Source organism: Corvus moneduloides, chromosome 1 (genome assembly GCF_009650955.1).
Source record: "Corvus moneduloides isolate bCorMon1 chromosome 1, bCorMon1.pri, whole genome shotgun sequence".
NCBI classification, from domain to species: Eukaryota; Metazoa; Chordata; class Aves; order Passeriformes; family Corvidae; genus Corvus; species Corvus moneduloides.
The window spans coordinates 20,533,609-20,559,139 of record NC_045476.1 but is presented as its reverse complement, the minus strand read 5'-3'; the positions used below and the strand labels follow the sequence as shown (position 1 = coordinate 20,559,139).

The 25,531-nt window shown below is 38.6% G+C and overlaps 1 long non-coding RNA gene across 1 annotated transcript; it reads right to left on the bottom strand.

Moving 5' to 3' along the window:
• Positions 1–7,252: 7,252 nt before the first annotated feature.
• On the bottom strand, positions 7,253–25,299 carry LOC116440452. The gene is made up of 3 exons (XR_004238590.1): positions 25,143–25,299; positions 15,830–21,300; positions 7,253–8,692 (listed from the first exon to the last, which is right to left on the bottom strand). It is a non-coding gene; the product is annotated as an uncharacterized LOC116440452 (long non-coding RNA).
• Between the last annotated feature and the right edge of the window lie 232 nt (positions 25,300–25,531).

Genomic DNA, 25,531 nt, shown 5'->3' with positions numbered 1-25,531 from the left:
GGAGAGGTCATGAGGAGGAGCTTCACCCTTCGACTCGGCACCTGCAGGAGAAGGAGCAGCCCCCGGCTCCCTGTCCTGTTTGTCGGCCCTGCCGCCAGCATCCCTGCCCGCCCCCGCCCTCGGGGTCTGGCTCGACCACAGTCAAGGGCACCCGCCGTCCCGGGCAGACCCGGGGCCCCTTCATCCTTCGCTTTTGCCTCTCAAACAGCCGTGTCCCTCCGCTGTTCTCTCTCTTGCACCTTTCTCTGTCCCGCACCTCTCGCACAGCAGCTCCGCCACTGCCCCCCGTGTGGTCCCTTCTGTGCCCCCGGTGACGAGCAGCGCTGACATTCCCAAAGCAGTGCTGAGGGTGTGGGGCCTATGACGGGCACGCAGCGGGGAAGGGAAGGTGCCCAGCCCCAGGCCACGGCGCTCCTCCGGACCCGCGCCGCCGGCACCCCCAGCCGCCGGGCTGGATGCATTAAGGGCGCAGCCCTCGGCGTGTATGGCGTAAGAGACGACACACTGAAGGAAGGATAGTTTAAAATCAGTGTAACCGATCCTTCCTTTTTCGTTGCTATTGTTGTTGGTTTGCTTTGGTTTTGTTTCTTTTCAGGTGCGGGTAATCGCATGAGGAACAAATTCGGCGTTCGGCGGAGCCGTCTCCGGACAAGGAGGCGGTGGCCAAAGAGCTCGGCGGGAAGTAGGAGGATGCTGAGCCCTGGACGTGAACAAACCACCCTCCCAGAAAGCAGCAGCTTCGTGTCATTGCACTAAAATGACACGATCTCATGAAATACACGGTACCACCAAGTGATGACAGCAGAACTATGGACGCAAGCTGGAGACGAATGGGGAAACATTTCCTCCAGCAGCTGATGGCAAAACTTAGCAGGTGCTGTAGGTAGTGCGCTATGTCTTCGTATCTCAAGCAAACACTCAACTTCTTCATTTAAGTCTCTCTCTGAGATCATAAAAAATAGGATGCAATATCTTAAAAAGACTAATGACATTTCACAGGTAATGCAATTTAGAAAGAAACACTTCCATGTTTTCTTTTCCAACAATGTGCATTTTTGTAAACTGCTATAAATTGCAATTCAAAAGCCCTGATCTCGCCATCCCCAATCATTTTTTATACTGATCAAATGAATGCAGATACTCCCATTTGGGAGGGGCGACATGACATTTCACTTGGCAGTTCTAAACAGGTCACAGACCTTTCACAGACCCTAAGGCAGTGGGAGGGAGCTCTTTACGAAACCGTGTAACCAAATCAAACCAATGGTTACCCCTTTTCAATACCATTGGAATGGTTTGCACAATGCTATTCACATAGCAGCAGAGAAACTGAAAGGATGGTCATCCAATGGAAATTTCTTTTCTTTTGTTTAAACTTGTGGAGCTCCAAAAAAAAAAACAAAAAAACAAAAAAACCCCACCAAAACGCAAAACCAAACCCCAAAAACCCCCTGGAAAACAATTACTTTTTGTATGACAAAAAGCCAAACACTTCTACGTACAGACGTACGTGTACACCAGCGCCTTCAGCGCGCCTGGATGTTTATACAGATATAGTCACGCATCTGTGTGTGGGGATGTACATTTATTGGAGATGTTGCTTTGTTTGAAGCCATAGGCACAAAGACACAACATGGCTGCCCTGGAGATGACCTATTGCTTTCAAGTTGCTTGAACACATCAGAATTTCTATTGTTGAGGTTGATTAATTGTAACTGATAAGTTACCATGAATAAAGATTGTTTTTCTGTTTAATGTGGTGGGCCTGATTTGGTAAATGCTTCATTCATGTAGCCTTGCAGTGCAGCATATGGGCAAGATTCATTCAGTATCGCAAACATATACAATTTATTATGCCTGTATGGTCACAACCAAAAGGCCTTTCTATTTTAATGACAAAGTTTGAATGAAAAATTCCATTTAAAGAGTCACTAACATTAAGTGCGGCTTCGTAATTTATTCCTGTTGCCGGCTGCCGGGGAATCGAGCCCTTGGAAAAGCGAAGGCGCAGCGGGCAGGGCCGGCTCCGGGGCCAAGCAGCCGCTCCCCGCAGGCCTCGGCCGCCCCACGCGTGTCCAGGCCGCTCCTCGCGTCACGCGCTGCTGATAAACTCATCGCCCCCGGCCTCCAGCGCCTCCTCTCCGGGCAAAACCGCCCACGGGCCCACGAACGCCTCTGCCTGAAGCAGGAGGTGTCAGTGCTCACCCGGCGCTGCCCACGCCGCCGGAGGAGTCTCACGCCGAGGGCCGCGGTGCCCTCCCTGCGCTCGGGTGTCCCGAACCACGGCACGGGCGGGCGGCCGGAGCTCACCGGGGGCTCTCCGCATCCCCGCGGAGCGCACCCCGGCCCCCGTGGCGGCAGGGAGGCGGCGGGATGCCCGTGCGTGCTGAGGGTCTCCCGCCGGGTGCCCTCCCCGGCCGTGGGTGCCACCCCGGGGGCGCTTACACGGCAAGGGCATGGGAGGAACAAAAGACTCCGTCTCCAGTATTGGCTCACCCAGGGCCTTGTGTTGATACTCAAGTGAAGTTAAGCACCACTGTGGCGCAGGGGATCTTTGCACCCTAACCTTTCTCCTTCCCCATCTCTTTCTGGCTAATCACTGGTCTAAAAGTTTTCAACATAGGCGACTTTCAGCATTGGCCTCGCGTCTACTTAAAAAGCCCCTGTCGTTTTCTGCATTATCTATTCCCAAGGAAACAGGTCAAAACAACAACACAGCCTCACCCAGCAGGGCAAAAAGATCAAACTTGAAATGGAGATGTGATGAAGACATGTCACATCTAGGAACTTGGGTGTGGTGCAAATCACTACATTTCAGTCTACAGGTAGGGGGTTAGGTCCTGTTCCTGTCTATTTGAGGGGATTTGTAAAACAACATTTCACAAAATCAGCATGTTTGACAGATAAAGTAGAGCTTCTGCAATATCACAAATAAACATTTAAATATGGGGGTGAAATTTACGAAAAATCCCTTGAAAGAGCCCTTTCAAGCGTTTTTTAAAAAAATATGACCTCTTAACCTCTTCCTCCTCGATTGACAGAGTAATTTGAAACAGAAACAATGTAATCTATCAAAATAAGTTGTGTTACTTCTGTAAATCAGATATTTATGTTTGAGCTTTCCCCTACTGGCAAGCTGTAAAGACCCACTGTTATTCCAAGGCTTTATCTCTGAGATTCTTGTCTTTTCTGCTCATTAAGAGTCTGTCTATAGATTACAAAGTCAATAGATGCAAACACCAGACTGTGAGAAAACTCTCCCTGGGTACATAAAAATCAACAGCACTGGATGCTATACAATGGAAAGCATAGATGTTTGTAGGTGTTCGGTTTTATCATCTTTAAACAAGAAGGAAAGTAAATATTGTGGCAAAACTTCACCTTCCAGTGTTGCACACTTCCTTCTGCCATTTCTAAAGGTGGATCTCTGCAGCATCATTTCGAATTGGCAGATGTAAGTTTAGTTGAAAGACAGTTTACAACTGTTTTGAGTTTTCTACCCCTATCTACAGTGCTAATTATGAATCCAAATAGCAGGTGGTGCACCTGGACGGGATGACTTTACAGCTACTTTTACGGATTATTCTGTAAAGGCATGACTGAACCTAGTGGAGCTCTTTCACATCATTAAAAGACTGAAGGATCCTGGGCCATGGACAGGCTCCTTCAGTTCTTTAGAGGTGCTTTGAGGTGCAGATTTTCAGTATTTCCTACAATATTGAGTCCAAGTTACTAGATGAACTTTTTTTTCTTTTTTTAATGCTGCAATGTGTGCATTCTCTATATTCCTCTGTGCTCGCATGCTAAAATGAGACTAAAGTAAAAAATATCCACAGACAAAACTCTCAGCTTCAACCCAATCCACACGAAGGGGAAATTATCTATGAGGAAGCTGATGCACGCAGTCGCATGGATTTTGCCAAGCTTTTAATAATCGAGTATTACTGTCAATAACACTCTTTTAAATACCTACAAGTAGTGCTTGGGGTCACCTTTAAAAGCTGGCAAAAAAGCAAAGCGATTCCCCAAGCTTCCTGTGGGTACCAGGAGGTCTGCAGTGGGCGCTGCTGGAGAGGAGCCCGCCCGGCACTGCGGCTGCGGCACCGCCCGCGGGCGGGGGCGCGGAGCGGCTCCGCGGTGCTGAGCGGCCGTGCCGGGGGCGCGGGGCTGCGGCCCGGAGTGCGGGGGCGGCGGCTGGAAGCGGGGTTGGAGGTGGGTCGCAGCCCACGAGTGTCTCCTTCCCCCTGCTGCCAAGGGCTCCCATGGTACCTTCACGCCAGCTCACTGTTTCGTGTTGAAAGAGCAATTAAGTTTCAGACCTAGGCGCAATCAACATTCCCCGTTTCGCCCAGCAGCAGGGCAGACCCGGCATCTTCCCTCACGCGAAGTTAACTTTGGGATGGGAGGAAGGTAGGAAACTTTAAGTCAGTTTGTGTAACTGCCTAGGCCCGGTGCTTTACAGTTGGCACCTCATTTAATTCAGCTGAATTAACTTTTCCTGCCTACACTATTGCCATGCACTACCCACTCAGGTGCATGGTGCTTTTTCACTTCATGTGCTACACGGAGCAGTGACTGCCCAGAGCCCTGAAGGAGCCTCTTGCACAGCAGAAGCTTTACACCTGGGTACGTGTGGCCAGCAAGGCTGTGCTTACAGCTTATATTTGTAACTGCTTTACAAAAGTAGCAAAGAATTGAGAAAGGTCTATTTGAAAATAAGGAAAGTATATAGATGAGGTGGGGGCAGGTGTACAAGCTAGAACCTGTCCAAGATAAAGGGATTTAATATGTTTCCTAAGCATTTATAAAATATTTTTTTTTTGCAGGATGTTAACCTAGCATAAGATTTCCTCCTTTACCTTTAAAAGGTTTAAGGTTCTACATACTACATTTTAGATAAAAATACATTTGTATGGGAATAAAGAACCTATATTGAAGCTGATAAAGTCACAATTATCTTTACTGTGAATCTATTGTATTATTAAACTTGTATGTGGAGGTAGACAAATGGGGGAAGTGATGCACCCATTGAATCCTAAATTCAGGAACTTCAGGAATAGATAAAAGAAACAGTTCACTTCCTAAGATGTACTTGATTTATATTATCATACATTCCTCAGCATCTGTTTTTTCATGTCTTTGCTTAAGTAATTATTTATTTCATTAAACATCAGCAAACTTATTCACAGAAAAAACCTATGCATTTAAACATTATGTTATTTTCCTGTTTTAAGAATAATTTCCCAAGCTGAAAAAAATTCCAAGCAATTAACATACCTGAGATTTACTGCAATTAATTCTACCTCAGTATACAGAGTTTTCTGGATTTATCCATGGGATTTATCTGGATACAACCAAGAGATGATTTCACTGGTGCTTTGACAGGGAGCACCAAAACTGTTCTCACTTCCATACTGTTTGCAAGTATAACCAAAGTGATGCATTTCACCCTTTTAGAAAGGAAATTTCACAATAATTGCACTAAGTGAAAATTTCTCAGTTGATGTTAATAATATTTCCATAAGCTGACAGCTTGCAATAAATCAATCATGGATATTTTAAAAAGGAATCATAAACCCGAAGCATTTCTTTATGTTTGCATCAGTTATGAGGGCTTTGGTACCTTGAAAAGAAATTCTAGTTTGTCATTCTTGACATAAAACTGATAATTTTAAGATCAAGTATGTTTGTACCATTCCTTTCTGAAATGGGCTAGCAATGTTCTAAGTATATTTCTCTGGAAAGCTTGACCATGCCATTTTCAATTTGAAACTTTTCAGAGTTTTCTTCCCTGAGCATATGATCAGATGTTTTGAAGCAAATTCCTTCTGTTATTGGAAGAATAAATCCTTGCCTGTTTTTGGACCATCTACTGTGCTTAGTAGTTTAAAAATCTTATTTTAATAACTTCTATTTTCTGTCTGGTATTTATTTATTACTGCTGGTTTTTAGGGTAGGTTGTGTCTCTGTTACTGTAGGTACACAAACCCATGAATTCAAGACTGGAAATGCTGAGAAGCCTTTTCCTCATCCTCAGCTGACACTTATCACACACAGTTCCTGATAACTTGCTTCTTTTGGTGTGTGCTTATGTATACATTCATCTGGTGTGTGACTCCTAAACCTCCATGTCCCCAGGGAAAGCTCCTGCAGTCAATACTGAATTAAGGGCTCTGGGACTGTGTTCCCATATGCAGCATCACATGACAAGACATCAGCATTGACAGAGGTGGAAATGAGAGATTTTGCAAAGAAACCCCTTTGAGCACTTGAATTCTACCCATACATACTATTATAGCTGAATGTTCAAAATCTTCACAGAAAGCCTGTGGCAATAATCTCATGAGCGGGGAAAGGCAGAGTATTTTGCAAGTGTGTCTTGTGATTAATGCTAGGTAGGTAAATACTTAAACTTGGGAAGAAGTGAGAAAGAGGGCTTTTTCTTCTTTAAAAATTGTTCATTTTCTTAGTATTTTTTGTTCATTCCATCATACATGACAAGAGGGTGTAGGGGTACAAAACAGAAAATCCATATGTCCAGATAGATTGGATGCCTTCTGATAATTTACTTGAATATGGAAGCAGGGATGAGGTTGGTTACTACAGAATATTCAAACCAGTTTATCAGCAGTTAAGAAGAGACTTTTCAGGGCAAAAGAGTTATTGAAAATATCAAGGATTCCTTCAAAATATCCCATATGCTCCTTGAGGAGAAACTGTAGGGCAGACATCAGCCAGTGGTACAGGTCTCTAACTGGAATGATGCTATATAGCACTGGTAATTAGATCAATTATTTCTGTACAGCTTCAATTATGCATGCAGGCATTGTACTCTACAGCCTAATCAACTATTCATGAGAATGTTATCAATCCCTGTGCAGAAGCCAAAACATCACTATGTGTTGGAGGAGTCTTTTGCTGGGTCACAGTTTGCAATATACTCCTTCACATAGCTGAAATGATGAATTTTTTGTAGCTGCTTTTCAATAATATTAAAGTATCAAGGTTAGGCTGGCTTTAAAGGAAATTAATAATGAATTTATTTCTAAGAATTTTCTCTAGTTAGGGGAATGTTTTCCTTTCTGTTAGTGATTATGCAGTGAACACTCTTTTTTGCCTAACTAACACTTTTTTTTTCTTTCCAAAGTTCTGAAAACAAGACATATTACACGTATGTACCCGACAAGCTGATCTTTCTATGGAAACAACTGCTGAAGTATTTCAGAAATAGTATTCCCACATTATTTTCCTTTGTGCTCCACATTGCCCCAGTGAAGGTAGTAAAAATTCTTTCAAATCATCAGAACAACATGACACTCTTGTTGCTGAAAGTGTAGTTTCTTTTTATTTTAACACAGTCTAGCTGATAGTCTTTCAGTATCTAAAAAACGCCAAAACAAACAAAAAAACCCCCCAAACACAAAATATTTCTTAATTCAGCCAATATTCAGTGTTCAGTAAGAGTGATAGGTATAAAGAAATAAAAGAAGTACATACAACTATTTTGTAATCTGAAATGTGCTTCTGGCTTGCTAAAAGAGAATGGAGAACATCTTCCACGCATTTTTGGTCATAGTGAAATGCAGTTGCATTTCAGTTTCTCTATGCTTTGTTTGGAGCCCTACAGCTTCTCTCTGCCCTTTGGACTTTGGTGAGCAGGACTCTGAAGAATGCTAAATGAAATTTGGCACCTAGATATGGGATGGAATCACAGATTGCACTTGGAAAACCAAGGAATCATAGGCTGTGTTATGCCTGGTTTTGTTCCATTCATCATCTGTGAAAAATTCCGGTGGAAATTACTGTAGACATGGTGGTAGAAAGAAGGCAATGGCCAGTCAAGACTCAATCCAGATCAGCCCCAAAAGATGAGCAGCTTGCTAAATGTATTAGAGGTTGATGAAGGGAGAAAAAGAAGGAAGACAGTTCAGAAATCCTTTCATATAGATGAGAGAACAAATGATACATTTGCCTCAAATTCCCAGAACCATTAGCAATTACCAAGACATGCTAGTGAAAGTGTCTAACTGGACAAGTTAGTACATAGTAGGTATTTGCAAGGCTTATGCATTTATTAGAGAGTCTTCGTAGAGTGAAGGAAACTAGTGTGAAACCTCCAGTCACTGAAGCAATCAGACTTTTGTGTATCACAAATAGAACCCACCTCATTCACAATGAGTCATAAACACTCACACATCCCAAGCATCCCTTCTTAGCTAGCCAAAATAAAATGTTCTCTGAGAGGCTACCTCCAAACCTTCTGATCCTGTGTCCTGACGAACAGAATTTTGCCTGAGACAACTATTCTTTAACTCAAAATGTGGAATTAAAGAGCTCTTTCGCTTGCTCCCCAAAATCTCCTTTGCTTGGATTTTGGGTCAGATAAAATAGCCACTGACAGCACAAATGCCACCAGATGTAATAGATTCAAGTCCTTTTGAATGTAACCATCTCTTATCTTTTTAAAAACCACCATACCCATGCTATTTTTGCACTCCAAAATTGTATGACTGCAACATGCTAAAGTTAAAAATACTTCAACTTCAGAGTATGTTACTATGAATCAAAAATTTCAGATTGACTGTCCTCAAACACTGTCCATTTTTGTTGCACTTGGAAGTCTAAGAAATTAATCTTTGTCTTCTTTTTTTCTGCTCTTCTGTAGTCTGGATATTCTGTGGTAGATCTATGGCTAGAGGAGAAATATTTCTTTATCAAGGTTGATTAGAAATTATTGTTGGCAATAACAAAATAACAAAAAAAGCCAAGTTATAGTAAAGTTTATCTGAAACTCAGGAAAAAGATGTAAAATTAAAACTGTTCTTAAAGAAAGACTAAAACACTTTAAAATACAGAAATGAGACTTACATGAACAATTCTCCTGCTTAGCTTAGTAATGTAACTAAGTAACTTAGCTGAATGCTTAAAGAAAACCTTCTGAGAAATAGTTGAACTATAAGCATGTAAGCCAAATTTAATTCTTGAGGGACTCTTCTAGGCCCTAACTCATCAAAATAAGCATAAATACTTTCACTGAGTTATGAGAACTGGAATTATTTCTTACATGCCTTTTTTCCAGGCTATAAAATGAAGAACTTAATATTTGCATTTCTGTATAAATATCTGAATCTATGTATGTAGCTATGTAACCTATATCTGTGTCTGTATCATCTATATTTATACTTACATTTATTTCTGACTGACAGCTTGTTATTACATGAATAAGGCACATTTCCATCATCTTGGTTAAGAACCCAGCTTTATCCAGTTCAATAATTTAAAGCAGGTCACTCACTCATAGATGCAGTGAATCAGACTACTGTTAGACACACCAGCGTACCATGTAGTCTGTTAATAGCCATAATTTTAAGCACTTAAGCAACTAATATTCCTTTTAAATAATTTCACTTCTCTTAAAGAATTGCTAAGATATTTTCATGTTCTCTTCTGAGAGAAGCACCTGAAAGTCAATTAATCCATTGCTATTTTGAGACTTGTTTAGAGAATTGAAAAGACACACTTCAAGATGATTTTCACTGAAAATTGTCCTTTTTTCACTTTATCTGAATTGATGGTTAAAATGGAAAGCTCATTATTTTTGTAACTTTGTAGCTTTTCTGTAATTACCTATAGCATCCTGAACAGTATCTTATTCCTCACTAGCCCTTACTTCAATGTAATTTTTTCCTACCTGAATATTTTCTGTCTCTATATTGACCCCTGGATCCCCACCATCTTCTGTCATAAATAATCATATCATAAAGGTCTTTACATTCACATTGTATATCAGAATTTCAAACTCTCAGTTGAGTGACATGTATTTCTCACAAAAATTCTACCTGTGTTCACAAACTGGGTTTAGAACTTTCCATCCCCTCATGATCTACCCACTGAGATCAAGGTTTATGAGGTAGCAAGACAAATTAAATTCTCACTGGTTCGGCAACTGGTGGTATTCATAGCATTAGAAACTCACTCATTTCTCATTAAATAATTCTGGTCTTCCCATTTATTTTAGAACTGGAGGAATCAGGGTCACACTGGCCTTGCTACCCACTGAGACAATACTATTTCAGTTCATATGCAGATGGTTACAATTGCAGCCACATTTATTTAAAACAGAAGTTGGGAATTAATTGTTATTGTATACATTTGGAAAAAACCCCAAACCCTTAGAAAATATGAGTATGTTAAATATTTAAAAAATAAAAAGCAACATAAAATAACTGCAAGTAATATTGCATATTGCAGAGAAAAGGGAAATTCCATTTATGTCCATAAACAAAAGATTTTTAAAAGGATGTAGCATTTTGTCGACTCTAATTGAATATGGGATCATCACTGTATAATCATTCTTAAATCAGGGGAATATGTTTTAACTTGACTGTTAAATTGAATTGTTTATCTTTTCCATTGAGTATGAATGTGTTTGCAAGCAAATTTTAAATATTACTTTAATCAAGAAAAAAGTCAACGGCAAGTACTATTGTAATGCAACTCTGTGTTTGAACATTCACATGCTGGTGATGGTAAACTCAAAATGTTTCCAATTTGACAAGTTCCATCCTTGTTCATTTTCCCTGAAATTCTTACTATGATGTCAGAACAGCACTAAGGGGGACAAAACACATACAACTCTGCATGAAGGACATGAAAGTAATTATTTTAAGATTGACTGTGATGCAACAAATGAATTTTAATCCATTTATACCTCCCAATTCTGTTTTGCCAAAATAATTTTCTTAAATCCCTCCAAGGCCAGTGTAGTGTATTTCTAACTGAACAGACAGGGACAATATGGATTTGTGCTGACCCATGGCCATCCAAAGGATTGACTGAAGAACCTTCTGAACTCTAGAGCATTTAAATCAAATCCCAAAGGGCTCAATCATTATGGATTCCTCTGCCCTGTTCCTGAGAGGAAACCAGACTGTGCTAATCCTGCATCTAGTTGAGAAAGTATCATCCTATATTTAACATCCCTGGAAAAAAACAGGCCCCTAATTTCAATCAGGTCTGCTGTGATGTATCCACCTGCAAAACAGAAGGACAGATGGCTTTTTAGGGGTGGCTCTCCCTGCTGTGTCAGGACTTGAAATGTGAGTAGCCAACAGAGAGTAACATGCCAAACCTCATAGTCCTGATCTCCCTACCTTCTGTCAGGTGGCTACAAGGGGCAACCTACAGTCTGAGTCTGAGTTCAGAAAGTGGCTGAAAGAGTTACCATTGTGGTTCACTGTGAAACCCCACCTGGGTGGGGTCTGGTCCTCAGCACAGGAGAACCATGGTCCTGTTAGGTTGGGTCCAGAGGAGGACTGTGAAGATGATCAGAGGGCTGGAGCTCCTCTCCTACAATGACTGGGTGAGAGAGGTGGGGTTGTTCAGCCTGGAGAGGAGAAGACTCTGGCCTTCTTCACTGCAGCCTTTCAAGTACACAGAGGGGGCTTTTAAAAAAGGGAGATTTACACAGGCAGATATAGGAAAAGGAAGGAATGGTTTTAAACTAAACCAGGGGAGATTAAATTAAATATTAGAAAAACTCTTTACTCAGAAAGTGGTGAGACACTGGAGCAGGTTGCCCAGAGAACCTGTGGCTGCCCTATTCCTGGAAGTGTTCAAGGCCAAGTTGGATGGGTCTTTGGGCAACCTGGGCTAGTGGAGGGTGTCCTTGCCCACGACAGGGTGGGTGGGTGGAACTAGATGATCTCTAAAGTCTGTTCCAAGACAAACCATTCTATGATTCATTCATATACTGCAGAAGGATGTCTTGTTTACACAGTCAAGGCACAATTCCTGTGCTATTTGTACACACAAATTATGTACACAATATTTCACTGCATGCAGCTGAGCATACCCAGCTTTGACAATCTGCCTTTGTTGGACTTACTGTTTTATAATTTCCACTGTCACATGGCATGAGCAGGCTTCTATGTCTTGATGTATTAGAAAGGTTTCTTTTGATAGAAATGAAGCATTAAATAAAATAAACCAGTTGCCTTGTCTTTACTTACTGTCTCACTGAGAGATGCACATTTAAGTGCTTAGTAACTGGCGTTGCAGTTTTTTTTCCAAGAAACCTGTCATCCTTAACCAATGCAGACAGAAAAGATTTTCATATTAAAGTAACCTATATAAGCTTGTTGTCATTCTTAAGATTCACAGTACATAATTAAAACCATACTGAAATAGAATTCCCAAAATATCAAAGTAACTGTAATGAAATGGACATTTGATTTTCTCTTGAGAGATCTAAATATAAGAGACTTTTAAATATAGATGGAGCATCTCAGTTCTGGGTAGCCACAACCTCTGTAATATGAGAAGTGACTCTGGTCAAAAAATTCTGCAGCTGAATTTCTCTTAGCGAAAGAAATCAGTTGGTGTATGAATTATTATCCACTGCTCTGCCCAATTAATATTTACATTCATTAAAATTTTGAAAATGAGAAACTTACCTAATTCCATCATTAATGAGTGTGAGGTTTGGCTTTTCCCCCTCCTCACTTTATTCACTAATATTTGCCTCGTCCCTGACATATTTTCTACAGACTCCTGCATATTTCCTCTGCATATAATTTCTATAGGGTATCAGGTACCAGAAGTCTTAAGTTCTGTTCATTCTACAGTGACTCTTGCCAAAGAGTTTCTTAAGAATTTATACAAAGGTTGCAGTGATAATAATGTATTATAGCAATGAACACCAGGTATGTTTGTGAATATGGTATTTCTTTTGCTATGTGAATGTACGCTACATTTCTTAGGTACAAAGTAACAGAGCAAGAATTTAAAAATACGCTCAATTTTTAGTCTGGTTCCATACTACTAAAATGACTGTGATAGAAACAAATAAAAATATTGGAAACCAGAAATTAAATGCCAGAATAAACCAGAAAAATACAAACAGATGCATTGACCGTTTGCATTTCTTGACCATAAATATAAATATACCTATGTAATAAATATATAATTGTACACAAGTACCATAAACACTGTGATACAGAAGAAGATTTAGGTATTGCAACCAATACTCTCCAGTAGAACTTTAAAACAGCCAGTTACAACAAACTGTTTTGGTCTCTTTTCAGGCCTCAGGAGAAATAACTAAGCAAATGCTATTGATCAGCAGAATTAAAACAAATAATCAGTAAACGTTCAGCAATCCACAAGACACATATACATAAAAATGACATTATTATATTGCATTAAATATTTGAATACAGTAACAGACCTTATGTAGTGGAAAAATCTGTGAGGAGTAGAACACAGAGCTTGAATTTAAAATACCATCCCTTTTCTCTCCTATAACTTTAATCACAGAGTGCTGATATTTTATCTAATCCATGAAAATTACTACCTAATTTCTCAAGGCCCAGCTCATGAATTAATTTGAACAGCTGTAAAATTTTTCCTCTTTCTTTTCAAAGAAATGCATGACACAGCAGAAACAGGTCTTTTTAATGAAAGGAAGCAAAATCCCCTCAAAAATATGAAAAATGTTGTATCAGGTGATAAGAATTTTTCTTTAAAAAGATTATGTAGTTTGGATGGTTTGGAATATTTTTTCTTGAATTCATGAGGGAAGAGTGATAAGTGGCAATGAAATAAACTCTCTTCCACCTCAGAATCACCTCAGAGCAGCTCCAGTTCAGTAATAACTAAAAGACAGCTCTGACTGATGGTGATATTTGGTCCTATATGATTGAAATAACTGATATATATGAAGACTTTAAAGTAAAAACATCTGTTACAAAACCAGAAGTTCCTGGACATTTTAGCTACAAATAGTAAATTAAGAAAAATATAAAAGAAAAATTAAATGGATTTCATTGTTATCAAAAATGAAAGAGAACTGACACTAGAAGTATTAACTAAAGAAATGTACACTTAGTGTTCTCTTGATAGTTTCCAGCAGTTACTTCACCAGGCCACATAGTTTTTGATGATTTCATAAGACACATAGAAGATATTCTGGCCACAAGAGGGCTCACCTATTTTATAGATTTTCGGTTTTTTTTTTTTTGTTTGTTTGTTTTTTTTTTTTGTTTTGTTTTGTTTTGTTTTGGTTTTTTTTCTTTTTTTTTTTAAATGTGTATAATAAAATTATAACAATATACAAGCTAAATTCAAGGGGAATATCTGCTGCCCAGATAGTCACACTGTCAGGAAAAAAAAAATTTGTCTGGTTCTTTAACAAACTATTGGAATAAAGTGAAGAAAAAATAAGGCAGTTCCTACAGGCTATTTATTAGTCTATTAATTGGCTTTTCATCAAAATTATTTTATTACATTACACGTTAGCTATGGTTAAAATGACACATTCATATTTTAATTAAACAAAAATTTTAATGGTCTGTGTTAAAAAATATCTTCCAGCACCTACCTATTCAGGTAAGTGTATACTCATTAAAGCAGACTTGGCAAGAATATTAGAACTTTATTTCTCTAAAGAGACCTGCATAGTTACTAAAAACACTGATAACATTGTCATTATATAATCAACAACATAGTGTATTCTCACCATTTTCAGATGAGAAGATAGCTTGGGGCCGATTTCAGTGAATACTGAATTTACTGAGAAACTATCCATTGATCTTAGAGATACTGGATCAAGCTAATTAAGCATGAAGTACAATACAGAGAGTTTGCTGTGCAATGGATGTGTCTTCATTGCAGTTCACCATTCGTAGAACAGGAATTGCTGCATTTCCATGCCTTTGGTTTGTGTTGCGGAGATAAAAAAATACAGGAAAAGAACTGTCTGAAAGACAGCTAAATGTGCAGTTCATGGAAAATATTGTTCAGTAAAGTTCGGTATCAGTCCAGATAAATTTGAAATGAACTTGAATTTCTGAAAAAAAGTAGTCTTGGAAAGAACAAAATGTGATGTTTACATGATTAAATAGATTTTTCAGGACTCCATAAATCCGAAGTTAATATTTGTCTGATTCATCCCTACAACAGTGGAAAAGACACTACCAAGAACATATTGAATTAACTAATTTGGTATTTACTCAGGTTCTCCTATTCTGCTATTCCCAACACCACTCACATGTAAACTACCTCTGGCTGTAAACCATACAACTTCCACATCTTGTCCCAGAGCTTTCAGACTCTAGTTCCTAAGTTCATAGTAGGGACCCTAGAAGCTCTGAGAGCCCTTGTTAGAATAGAGGCTCCTGAGCCTTTCCACCCTACTTTTGTGCTGCAGAGTTCTGTCTTAGTAAATCCTGCACATTTCACAGACAATAAAGATGCTGCATGCACTACATAAGACATACACCACTAAAATGCTTTGCTGCAGGGAGGAAATCATAGCTCTAAGATATGCCACATGACTTGTTAACCACACTGATGAGTACCAGTGACCTCCTGAGTGGACTGGTTGCATTCATACTGTGATAGGTTGGGTCCCATGGGACACACGTGTGGATTTCAGGTATTCTTAGTCTGTAGTTTCCCACCTAAGATTGCACTGGCTCAGTCATGTCCTGTGAGAGAGGTGTTTCTATAGCATGGTGCTAAACACATCCTCTGCATGTTCTGAGATGTGGCCTGACGTTACATGGGCTGTGTCTTGTCTGTTCTGACCATAGGGAGCAAACCAGCACTACGGTTTTGCCTTGAGAATCTGGCTGATCTATTTGAAAACAAAATACGAATGAAGCAATAGAGACACTCTGAGGCTGGCAGAGAACAAAGACCCAAGGATGAATGCAAGCATCCAAACCACTAAAAATTGATGGTATAGATGTAATCCTAGCCCACCTGACTGTCCAAGTGCTACTTGCCTAAGGAGTGGCATAAAGCTTTTTCAACAGGCAAGACTTACACTGGCACCAGTTTTAGACCAAGGGAATTCATGGCTGTACAAGGTTTTCAGTCTTCACAGCAAATCAGAGAGCTGTGTCCTCAGTAGTTGTGCTGGAGCTCTGTGACCTAGAAGCACTGCATTTCTCAATCAGTCTCTGCAATGATTAGAGGGAATTCCTGGGTTTTGACAACCAGCAATTTTCAGCCAAAATGTTTCACAACATAGGGAGTGAAGATTTTAGAGAGGCTGGATAGAGCAAAAGTGGTTGAGTAAAAAGTATGCAAATAGGAGAATAGTCATCACATGAAAAACAGAAGAAAGCACTGAGATTCGGGGAAAGAGAAAGTGCAGTGACAGAAAATGGTGAGGTATGGAACAAGGGAGATGAAAAAGAATTCAATGAAAGAGAGCCATTAGAAGGAAAGACGAAGAGAAATAAATAAGGTAAAAAAGCATAATCAGATTAAAAGCTCATTCAAGACTGATATAAGAAAGACATAAAAAAGATGCAGTCTAACAGCACACAAAACAAGTTCTGTTTTTAAGAACTCTGAGTACTATTAGCACAGTCTACAGAATTACCCATCTGAAGTGCTTATCATTGTTAGAAGCAGTTTAACAGTATGCTATTCAGCACATTAATATTTAATTCCAATCTTTTAAAGCTAGCTATTGCATCCTCAAAAGCTAATGACTAGGTAACTGTATAATGTATAACATTACCTTAATTTTCACAAATATAATTTGTACAATCTATAGGCTTGAGGTATTTTATCAATGCAATTATGCAACAATACTAAACCTGTTCTATAAAATCTGGAATTTCTTTTTAATACTGTGTTATTTTGCTCAGATTCCTAAGATAGAAAAGCGCAAAGAGAAGAAGTTAAATCATCTCAGAGACTTCTTATATATCTTTGAAACACAGCTTAGACGTTTTGGCCACTACCTTTCTGTGGTTTGCCTTTCCTGACCTTTATGTTTCTTGAGTTTCTCTGTTTCAGCAGTCAGGCTTGTCTTACCAGCTTGCTGCTCAGGTACCATGCATGTTATCTGAAAGTAAGTAAAACACTGATTATTTTCTTTGCCAACTATGCAAAAACAAATAGGAAATTTTGTTCATATACAGTGCTATTCTTGGAAAAAGTATTCCCTTTTTGGGGTTGTTAGATTTTTCCAATATCCTGCTAAAAATTGAAAGGTTTTGTAACCTAAGTGAGTCATTGGAAGCTGAAATTTTTTTTGTTTGTTTTTGTTTTTCTTTTCTTTTCTGTTTTGTTTTGTTTTTATGGATTTCAACAGGGAACATTTTGGCAACTACAAGAAAAACAGCGTTGTGGATAATTAAATGCAATCTTGTTACTGCTATCCATGGTAAGATTGCTATTGCTTTAAATGGATGAGAACTGAAGACCTATTGTTACAAATTCTCACTGGCAAAACCAGTACTTTGAGGAAGGTGTATGGCCATGTGAACCAAAGAAAGAAATGAACTCTTGACTCAGAGCTAACTCTGATTTTCACAATTATGTCTATACTTGGAGGCCATGAACCCTACCTAATCTTGGTTTTGTGGGGATGCTCTGACTCAGATCAGTCTCAAGTCAGAACTAGGAAAATCCAGGTCCACAGACTAGAAGCGAGCTGTGGCACATTTCCAGTCTGGGTGGTTAGATGGGCTGATGCCCATGGAACATCCTGTCATATAACTTACACACATCCTGTGTGACTTTGGATCTTCACTCTCCTTTCCTGGAAGCTGATTCCTATTTCAGAGAAATGGCATGAGGATTTCTGAAGGGTCCTGGGATAAAGCTGCTACGTAAATGACTACTACTACTTTAGCAATAAAAATGTTAAAGATGCCGTAGTTCTGTGAGATCCCTAGACTTTAGAAAGGTCCACATGTAAATGTATATAAAGTATATATCTAAACAGAATCACAGAAAGGTTGGGCTTGGAAGCAACCTCTGGAGCTACAGCAGTTTCACCTAGAACAGCTGCTCAGGATTGCATCCAGGTGGGTTTTGAATATCTCCAGTAAGGAAGACTCCACAACCTCTCTGGGCAACCTGTTCCTGTACTCTGCCACCCTCACAGTACAGCAGTTTTTCCTCACATGCAGATGGAACTTCCTGTGTTTCAATTTGTGACCACTGTCCCTTATCCTGTTGCTGGGCACCACTGAGAAAAGCCTGGCTCCATCCTCTTGGCAGCTCATCTTAGCTTGTAATAATTCGAAGATCACCTTGACAATAAGTTTTTCCATCTATTTTTAAGGTATTTCTGTCTCACAAGGTGTTTCTTTTCCAATTTTCTTTTCTCCTTGGGCATTATAGTTTCAGTTTCACTTTGCATTGGCAAATTGGTCATTATAACTTACTTGCAGTGGTGAAAACTGACAAATAAGGCTTAATAAGCACACAAACCTGTTTTAATTTCCTGTAGTATTTTTATTATTTGAGAAAAGAGAGGACCATTGATGAGGCACACTATCAAAAATCTTTATGCAACCAATCAATCTCAAATCTTCCATTTTCTCTCTGCAGGGTGTAATATATATTACTTTTCCAACTGAAAATTATATTCTATACAGAACAGATAAAATCTGAAAAAAACTAAGATGAAATGCTTGTTCTGTCCTCTCCCCAGCTATCTCCTTCTTCACATCTCGCACAAACACACATTCCCTCCCCTGTTACATTTCCACAGGTCTCCACACATGAACATGGACATGAACCTGGTAAATCAAATACACCATGGACCCACCTGTTTGAACAGAACTTCCAAGTTTTCAGTCATGTTTTGTATGAAGCCCTAGTCCTATTCAGATCAGGTCCTCATTTTGTTTTTTCAGCTGTAGATGCATTCCACTTTCTCTCACATACACGTGCTGGTAGCTATGGGGCTCATTCAGAGGTGTAAACACCAGACTTAAAGAACAGATAATATTGCAGATACATTGCAGTATCAGGGCTTTTAAAATAAAAAAAGAAATCTGCAAATGAAATTCACTGTAAATATTCGTTATTACTAAATGACTGCAAAACCAATCACAGGGTCAAATTCTCCTTACAACAGAGGGATTTCATACTGATGTAGCACCCTGGATTTCAGTGTCAATATAGCTGGGTAAATGGAGAGTTTGCAAAAGCAGAATCAGGCCTATTGCAGCTGTACACAAAATGGGCTAGAATTCAAGCCACGCGATAACGGTCCAAAGCAGCTCCAAAGCCACAAGATTTGATTCCCACCTGCTTGAAATAGAAGCATAAAAGGGTTTCTGTAGCTCTTACTGGTATCCTCACTGACTGCTAAGACACAACAGAGTAGAAAAGACCATGTCTAGAGACTTTGCACAGTTTGAAGACCCTCAGCTCTTGGGATGGTTCTGTGAGGAAGCAGTGGCACTTCTGAACTCTAGCTCGCTATGACAGTCAATAGGAGTGAAGGACAGTTGCACTTGTGCTTCGTATAATATTTATTGTGAAAAAATGGTAAAAAAGCCCACCTTTAAAACTAGTGCTAAGGACAGCTACATCAAATTTAAACATATAAATGTTTTAAATATATAATTCCCTCCACTATGTTTTTTCATTTCACTTCTTTTCCTCATTGCAAATCATTATCATGTTTCTCATTAGATCACTTCGGTCACTCCTGTGTTTTGATATTCTTTCTACTCTGCTTTTGTTTACTCCTCTGAAGTCTCTGTCACCACATCTGTCTCTCAAAACTGTGCTTTGCCTGCCTGAAAAGAAGAGCAAATATCTTTGCAGATGTGGAAAGCAACTACAAACTGGATTAAAATTAAACTTTTGAAGACAAGTGAGACTCCTGCCCCTTTTCAAGGGTCTTCAGTGTATTCTTAATACAGAAGGAGCCTTGATCAATCTCTTGATCCAAAAAGGCCTTGCTATTTAAACTGTATCCTTCAGCTTTAAAATCATAGTCAGGCCTAAATAAGATTTGATTCAAATTTATATATAAAAGTGAAAAGAAACACTAAACATCAATGTAAAAACCATTAGGGTATTCAAATTTTTTTTCAGAAGTTTGGAACGTATCATTCTAAATGTGTTTATTACTGTCACTCATTCTGCTCAGTGCAGAATGGTGAACTAAAATTTAGGCACTCCTGCAGCTGACTGAAGCTAACAAAACAGGTTTCTGCCTACTCCTGATGTATCAACAAACCTGGGTGAAGGGCTATGAAACTATTGCCTTCTTCCTTACATTTGATTTAAGCTCTGATGCCTTCGTTTTTTTTACATAATGCTGCTTAGAGTAGGACACCCCACAAGCACAAGCCTACTGAGTATTTTCCACTGTGAGCTTCAGCTCTCAGCAGCCACCCTTGGTACATGTGCATGGTCTTTGGGCTGCCTCAACACATGGCCATCTGTCAGGACTGCATGGTGCCTCCCCACAACTGGGTCGGACCCTTGCCTGAGGGCATTTGGTTCCAGACAATGCTGGTTTAGATGAACACTTTGGCTGACACTACAAGTGCCATCTGTTCTACAGGAAATCCTTTCTCTGTGTCATTAATGAAGTGTTTCCAGCACATAACTATATATTCTTCTCCTTATATAAGGTTTTATGTAGTAGGGATTATGAGAACATGTTACTTGCAAATGAATAGTTTGCAAAAATACCAAATTTCATTACATAAAGTTGCTTGATACACTCAGTACAGATGGCAAAGGAAGCAATTGCTTAGATGGTGTTTCAGCGTGGTGACAGCACCTCAGAACCTCAGGCAATGTAAAAGAGCTGAACCTTGATCTAAACCTTGCTTCCTCAAAACCAAAATATGAATCCTGTTAGACAGATTCCAAAACTTAAGGAAGGTGAGCTCCTCTAGCATAAGTTAGGATGTTCTGTATTAGTATGATGATTATAAGAGTTATATTTCAGGGAAGATCTTTAATATATTTCAGATATATGATCAAATATGAAATTAAGTTTTGAAAAAATAAGTATGGCCAGAATCTAATAACTACAGCTTTTCATGTTCACTAAGCTTTTCATCCATTCAGACGCTGGAGCTTTAACTTTCTGGGTAGGAAAGGGCATTGGCAACCAGTCTTTTAGTAACATCTCCCCCTCCTTCCAAACTAATTTTCATCTTCAAAGGTGAAAGTTTGGAAAACAACATATGCTGCTTGACTCAGCACAAAAAGCTACTCATAGTTACGCAACAGAAATATTATTACTGCATTTCAAAAATATTAGATTTCCTTCTCAACAAGACTTCTAATTGCCTGAAGAGTTTTAAAGTGAAACCCTTTTGGCTGAAAGGCCACAAGGGCTGGAGAGGGGTGAAGATACCATGGCTTTATAGACAGGATCAGAGATAGACTTTCCCTTTACACCTAATGAAGAGGAGTGTCATAAATATCAGATGCAGTAACCTACTGGAAATCTTCAGTTTTGGGAAATTTCAGGAATATTCTTTCCTCTCTAGAGTCCTGGAAGTACAACTACTGAAAAAAAAAAAAAGGAACACTTTTATAGGTCATTGTTCTCTTTTTTTGAAGTAGTTACAGTTTCTACTACTTGCAATTCAAATTCACTCATCTTAATCTACTTAAGTTCAGAAAGATTTGCAAACTTGTGCCAAACTATGAGCATCAACAGTATTATGACAAGATTTCAATAATAATAAATATTATTTTCCATTACTTATTGTATTATTATAAGGTTTTATGATGACAAAGAGAAAACCTTGAAGAATATAAATACTAAGGAAGGAAGCCATTCAGTATGTACTAAATATTAGGAGCTGAGGGTTGAATTTAAGGAAGTTAGAAAATAGAATGAAACCAAGAAATTGAACTACAAATATAACAAGTGAGCCTATGAAACAGATTTTGGGACAAATGTGGCAATTTCATTACTTGTGACACTATATCTGTTCTACTCTTACACCGTTCCCATCATTATATTGCTTGGATATGAACTGTTGCTCTAATGAAAACCCCACACTAAGAAAAGCCTTCCCTTTGATGGGACTAGCTAGAATAATCTAGTATATATTTCCATCTCTAGTCTCCTGGTTCTGTAATAAGCACTATTTCTTATTGCTTATGTCTCCCTTTTTATCAACAGTACATTATGCAGTCATCAGTTACCACTGAAACAGAGGATAAACAGATATCCTATTATTTTCAAAATCTTAATCTATACCAAAATGGATTTTCCAGTGTAAATAAAATCCCTATCTAGATACATAAAAATGTATAGAGGTGAATGCAGGTGTCTCTATCTACAAAAAAAATTACACAACCAAACCTGCAACAGTACAAACACAGTGTAAAAGATCAGCTAACACTGTATGTGTACTTAATAGTAATTGAATAGTAATTGAAAAGTAGTTGCACGTTATTGAATGTGTTATTGTGTACTCCTTCAAACCCACATTCAAAAATTAAAACCCCCAAACTATAGAGCAAAACCTCACCATATCATTTAGTGTTTCACCCATTAAGAGCAGATTGTATCTTGAAAGCCCTTCAGGCCATGCCAAAGTGTACTCAGTGTCTGAGAGGCACCATCCCCCAGGACTGCAGGGCTGTGGGCAGGGAGTGGTGTATGGACACCCCCACATCCCTGTGTGATGGCCAGTCAGGAGTGGTCAGGTCTGGGCCTTTATCCTTTGCTAACAGCCTGAAGGGAATAATTATGCTTTGTACTTTTTAAAGGGTGTGTGGAGGATGAGGACTCATCTTCTCTCTTGAAGAACCACTGTTGTTGTTCAATGTCAATACAAAGCCATACAGCTTTAAAAAGAGCATCTGCAACCACAAAAATGATACCTAACAGAAAACTGGAAAAACTGTAATTCTTACTTCATCAAATTGCACTAGAATCAAAGTGGCCATCTGAAGACCAGTCCTTAAAAAGGACTGAAAAACATTTTAGAGGTGGTGTGGGGGCTGATTTTTTGTCAAAATTTTGTGTTGTTTCTATTGAGATTGAAACATTATGTTTCTGCTGTGATTTTACTGTATGAATATAGCATTAGGGCAAGTAGAGGTCTGGGTAAGTGTCAAAGCAGTACTTAATTGATACTGAATCCATTAAATAAGAACATGAATTAATTTTTTTCAATAATGTGTATTTCACTGTGCCTATTTTGTGCCTGTTTTGAGCCACAAGTCTAAGTAACAAATAGATAATTACTAACAGTATACAAACTTTTTGTTTTAATATAATTAAGTACCACTTTCCAAGATCACACATACTTCAACTAACCTAGATGTGCTCTAGTTCAGTTTATCTCAGCATATGGCTTGTTCTCACCACATGCCATAGATTTCCAAATCTAACTGTAATTAATAGGTTATGTCAAATAACTATTGAAGGAAATCCAGCCTCAAAAAGTGAGGCTGATTAACACATTGATTGAGATAGCAACTTCTAAGCATTGCCTTAGTTGGTTTTGTTCCTATTATTTGAAGTTTCAGGAAGATCGGGGATATTAATAACCCTTTACTCAAATAAAGGCATTGTGAAATATAAATTCAATGTAACTTTAAGGATAATACAAACAATTAAAAAACCTTTTGTTTTTATAATGGTTCACTACTTGTATTCTGATATAATAAAAATATTTTGAAACAGTTAGAAGAAGTCCACAAATATATCTATACACACACATATATGTATATATATATGTATATATACAAACACATTTCCAGGCAAATGCTTTCTAAAATGATTAAAATATAATTCATAGCAGAAGGGAGATCCAAACAGTTTCACTGTCCCCACACCTTTGGCAAATGACAGGATGTAGTAGTATGAATAGATGACAAATTATATTTTTATTTGATTATAATCACATTGAGAAACCTCATAGTAGAGTGAGTTTTTAAATAGCTGAAATAATTAATGGAAATCGTTATAGATCTGTCATTCTTACGAAGGGAGAAAGAGCATTTTTTAAAGGAAAACATACAAATGCTATTTAAATGGTACAAGATCTTTCCTTATTTCTTTCACATGTTCTTTACTTGAAGGATTCCAAAATTGAGAAGTGTACAGAAGGACTTATATGAGCAAGGATTTGGAAAGGGAATATGACTTATGTAAAGCAGATCACACTTTCTCTCAATAAAGCAAAGAAGTGTTTTTGATTATTCAGCATGAAAAAAAGGAAACCATAAATGGAGATTTAATCCCTAAATGTCAAGAATAACTCAAAGAGATATAATTTTATTATAAAACCCTTTAGACCACTGCTGCTGGGATCCCCTTCCATGCCATTTTAAATGAAACTAGAATGCAATACAGGACAAATGAATTTCCTAAATGAACTGCTCTGTGGGCATATTTTGAAGTGTTTCAGTGATAGATTATGATAGGCTTTTAAAAATTACACTAAACATTGCAACCACCTTAAAAACTAATTATGTATCCATGTATACTTTACTTGCAGACTCTTCTGTATTCCAAAAACATTTCTTGCAATAATTTTGCAATAATCTTTATTTTCAAGAGAGTTCAATGATTTCTTAATATCCTGAATACTGACAGCCACAACATAGTAAGATCACTTTATATATATATATATCTGTTTGTCAGATTTCTTTCAGTTGTATATATTCATTACATATGTGTTATTGTGCCTTGAAGGCTAGAATACGTGAAGTGCAAGAGTAAGGAACCATACCTCACATCAGGTATAAAAACAGAGCAACTAGAGGACCTCCATGCAGGTATCCGTAATTCCTCAAGAACCTCCTGGCACCACTTAGGGCCCACACAGGTTTTTTTCTGGTAGTTACTCGCTCAGATGCCAGCTGTACCCAAATCCCCTAGCAGCATTTTAAATGCTGCTTCTTTCTCCATGGTCCCTACAGGATCTGTTCCTACTCAGTTAATCTCAATGAAGTAGAGGAAATATTTTTCACATGAGGACAAATATGATTCTCAGCTTAAGATTCAGAAAGAAAAAACTATTCAACACCTGGACTACTTTTTCCTAAAACTTGCTGTGTGAAGGCACTACTGCAGCTCTGTAAGCTGTTGGTCTTCTGCAATACTACGGCATTAAGGTAGGATTTGTGCTGCTTTTGGAAATACGTAGGTGTAATGGCAAACAGCAACCATCTTGGTTTTCTGTCTCTGTGATTCATGTAGTTGTGTATTTTTGGTAAAGCATTGTTTCTGGTGGAAAACCTAGGATTTGAGGGCTGTTTAATATTTTCCAGTATTTTTAGCTATCTGTGAGGTACAGTGATAATAAAGGGATTTCTTCCATCAGACTCCTACCCTGTAAGTTGAACTGATTTCAGACAAACAACCCCAGAGTGACACTTACCCAATAACTGTAGCTGTCAAACACCATGACCATCATCAGACCACCACCCTGTGGTCTACCATGCTCTTCTCTCTAGATTGAAGAGCAAGGATCGGTGAGTACCTGTTCAAAGAGGTAGAAGGTAAGGACCTAGTTTAGTAGTGATGTTACTCAACTCCATTTGAGTTAAATGGAAAAAAAGGCTGTTTAAAAAAGCATAGTTGTAAAGAAAGCAGACTGCTTTAAAGAAAGTAGACTGCTTTTGGTGTAAGGAAAGTATTTAATTACTTACATAATACTCATACTCACATACTTACAAAACACAAACATAGGCTTACGAGAAACTGGTGGAAAAAGAAAAACTGGACTAAGACTAATTTAAACAGAGGTATAACACAGTAACAGCACTT